This window comes from Dendrobium catenatum, unplaced genomic scaffold, assembly GCF_001605985.2.
Source record: "Dendrobium catenatum unplaced genomic scaffold, ASM160598v2 fragScaff_scaffold_132, whole genome shotgun sequence".
Classification (NCBI taxonomy): Eukaryota; Viridiplantae; Streptophyta; class Magnoliopsida; order Asparagales; family Orchidaceae; genus Dendrobium; species Dendrobium catenatum.
Window position 1 is genome coordinate 186651 of NW_021318594.1, and position 4019 is coordinate 190669.

Consider the following 4019-nt stretch of genomic DNA (forward strand, 5'->3'; position numbering starts at 1 on the left):
AAACATAAAAGGACTTAATCAAACAATTAGCCATTGGTAGTGGACCCCACCCTAAGTGGGGAGGGATTAGAAGCCTTTAAACCAACAGGCTTGCGAGTGATGTACTGCAGGAGCTGGCCCAAAAGTTGGGCTGGTTGGACCTGTCCATCCTGGACCAGTCCAAGCATATCACAAACTTGGCAAGAATGAAAGTATAAAGACCAAGTGAAGCATGGAATTTGATTAAAAAAAATAATTAATCTTTACCTTCTAATTATGACTTAATTATTAATGTTTAAGGAATTCACTAAGCTGATAGTGATGCTCTTTAACATTGACTCTATTAAGCCTTTGAGTATCTTATTAATATTTCTCTTCTTTTTTCTTATTGAAGTGATAAGATGTTAAACCATTAAAATTTAATTAAGTCAAAAAGGATAATTTGTCTCTTTCTTTTTAGTCATAATATTTCTCTGATAAGTCTCACCTAAGCAATATTAATGGCGTTATGTGGTACTTTGAAGATAGTGAGACATTTTGGCTGATTTGTCTCTTTCAATGCTAAATTACACACACACATAAATTTTGAACTCTAGTAGACATAGTGTATGCGATTTCAATTTTCAAATATGGGAAGCAGTTGTAGTTTATCATTTTTGCTTTGATAGTTCACAATAGAGACGAGTCCAAGTAGTACCATCTCAAGTGATATAAGATTGATCATCTTCTGAAAGAAGTAGTGCAGCAGCTCTTGGACTTTGAGTAGCGTTGATGCCTAAAGGAGTGAAGGGTGGAAACACAATAGGAAAAGGCGCCATTACCATCAGACTTTCCAGCGAATTATTTTACGCCAGTAACAACGGCACACGTACCAACAAAACATGCACCAGTAATTTAACGATGCATTTTACGGCAAACTATATATCCACCTCAAAAATATCGACATAACCTCCGTCGATGTTCTGCTGGTATTTCTTAGGTATCCGACGCATATTCTGCCCTAGAGGAGGAATTACAGACCCAAATTACGTTGGCTTGTTTAAACTAGACAAAAAATATAGGCATATTATCTGCTGGTGATAAAATTGGCGGATAATAAGCCAAAAACTGTGCCGGTTAAAGCCCTATTTCGGTGATTCACACTTATAATAATAATAATAATAATAATAATAATAATAATAATAATAATAATAATAATAATAATAATAATAGTAATAAAAAATATTATAACCGTGGCCCACACTTCACTGTGTTGATCTATTTAATTACACTAATGATTGGTTTCAATCCTCTATTCAGCTTCATATGTATGGCATATATGAGTATTTAATCAGTTTAATTAATAAATAATTTAAAATTTATATGCAGCATCTTATTTATATTACTATTATATACTCACATGAGTAGAGTGTGTATTTCTCAATCTAGATGCTGATACGGGCTACTAAAAATTCTGCAGCTATACTCCATCAATTTCTCCCATCAGAATTATTCTTATTTCTTGTAGTATTAGAAATTATAGAAAGCTATATTTTTGCTCGAATGATTTTGTGTTAATGCAAATACACCTATATAAAGGCAAGAGAATAAAATAATAATGGCAATGCAATAAAATAGAATATACTCAATAATGAGGATATATTGCATGAACAAATATGATAAATTTTTTTCTATAAATATTATATGACAATGAATAAATCTAATTACTCTCTATTTGATCAAGTATTAAAAAATAAAGTTTATTGTTAACACTAATGTTTATGATAGATAAACTGTGCAAATATTTTACGTTTGTTGTTTTATATTAGCCAACTTGTTAAAGTTCTTTTTTTATGAAAACTATTTTCATGGGGTATGAAATCTTTTCTGATTAATCATATTATGAGTTGGTTTTTTTTTTAATATTCTACGAGCAGGATATCAAGGGTTCAAGGCATTAAGTAAATGAGCTACGCCGACCTGAGCTACGCCACTGTCATGACCATCACCATCCTCTTCCTTATCACTATCATCACATTCATCTTCTACTTATTTTACCTTGGTTCCAATGAGCGCGAAATGGTTGGCATGGTTTACAATGAAGATGTTGTGCAAACCGTTGTAAGAGAGCACAAAAAGAATCTAAACCAGTTGAATGCTGTTGACCTCATTTTTGTATGAGGTCTCTAATGACATCCTAAACCCAATCTAAACTCAAATCAATATAAATTCTAGCCAATTCCAGACTCAGATTTCAGGTCCTAAGGCCTAGTCCTAAAGACCTTTTCCAGTGAATTTTCAAACATTTCAAAACCCTATCAAATGGACTCTGATTCAGACTCTGTCAGTTTCATACTGATGGGACATGTCTCTAGAGACAACTCTTCAAATTTGAGCCCATTTTGAGGTCTCTAACCCCAGAAACTAAATCAAAATCCAAAGGCTGTAAAACTTTCAAATATTTATAGCCTATGCCACTGGACCTGCCATCTAGTGGATCCTGATCCTGGAGCCTTAACCAAAGCCTGCAATCACTTCCAGACCACCAATCCTGATATGTTGATCAATAAACTGCATTTTTCTGTACTCATTTCATCCCCCAGTGGTCATAAGCCCAAAATGACCAAAATACCCCTAGGGGGCTCAAACAGTGATTTCAAACCAAATGAGCTCCAAACTGAATGCAACCGCCTCCAGCAAGTTTTAAACATCAAACCAAATCTGTTGGATCTAATCCCAACCCCTGGGTCAACCTGGTTGACCAAGTCAATAGGGTTGACCTTAGAGGCCCTTTAGGGTCCAAACAGGTGATTTGACTGAAATGACCCCCTAGACCCTGAGACCATATCCAATAGACTCAAAATGACTTTTCAAACCTGTTGCACCCATTCCCAACCCCTGGGTCAACCTGGTTGACCAAGTCAACAGGTTTGACCCAAGATGCCCTTTAAGGGTCCAAATAGGTGTTTTGGACCAATTGATCTCCCTAGACCTTGGGACCACTTCCAATGGTCTCTAAAAATCATTTCAAACCTGTCCAGCTCAGACCCATACTCTGGGTCAACCTGGTTGACCCAGTCAACCTAGTTGACCCAATTCTCTCTTAAGGCTTTAAATGAGTTATTTCAACCCATTCAGCCTATCAAACTCATACCAAGTTCTCAAACCATTCCTATCAATGCTTTGAACCTCTCCAGGTGTACTATGAGTCAAATCATGGTCACTCTGACCAAGTCAACATTTGCAGACTTGGCCAAAATGGCTCAAATTCCATCTGATGCCTTCAAAACTCAAATCTTGATTATCAAACCCATCCAAACTCAACCATTACAGCACTCATGGCATTCCCATATGCCACCTCACCTATTGTTGACCAGTTGACCGATCAACATTGTCAACAAATTCCTTCCAAGAGGTTTGAATGCCCAAATGGCTTGACCCAAGCTAGCCCATTCCCTCCTCAATCCATTCCAGCAATTCCATTTAATTCCCAAAGCTCTTCTCATGCCACCTCAGCTGCCACATGGCAAGGAAACCAGTCAAACCAACCATTTGGAGTGGTCAAACATGATTTAAAACAACACTTAAGCTTAATCCACTCCTCCCTAATACACTCAAGCTATTTGAACAGTCCCTAGAAGCTTCTAAAACTCATCCTAACCCTTGGATACAAATCTAATGGCTCTCATTCGTTTCCATGAGGACTAAAGGACAAAAGGGGCTTTCCACCTCACTTGTACCTTTTTCCTTTGATGCCCCTACTCCTAACCACCCCTTGGACATATGGCACTCATCTGGGAGTCCATCCAGCAGATCTTAGCCTTCCATTCAATTAGAGAATGAGTGAATAGGGCAAAACACCTTAATGAGCATACATTCTCAACCCTAGCACTATCTCTCCACTCAAGCTTTCCCAGACCGAGAACTCTTTTCGTTTGGGCATTCCAGGAGTCTCTCAAGTCTTCCCGACCAAAATTCGGTGATTGGAGGCTGCTGACGACGAGCTTCCGGTTAAACTGACGCCCAAATCCGTCCAAGTCTTCTACAGCTCAACCTGTAGC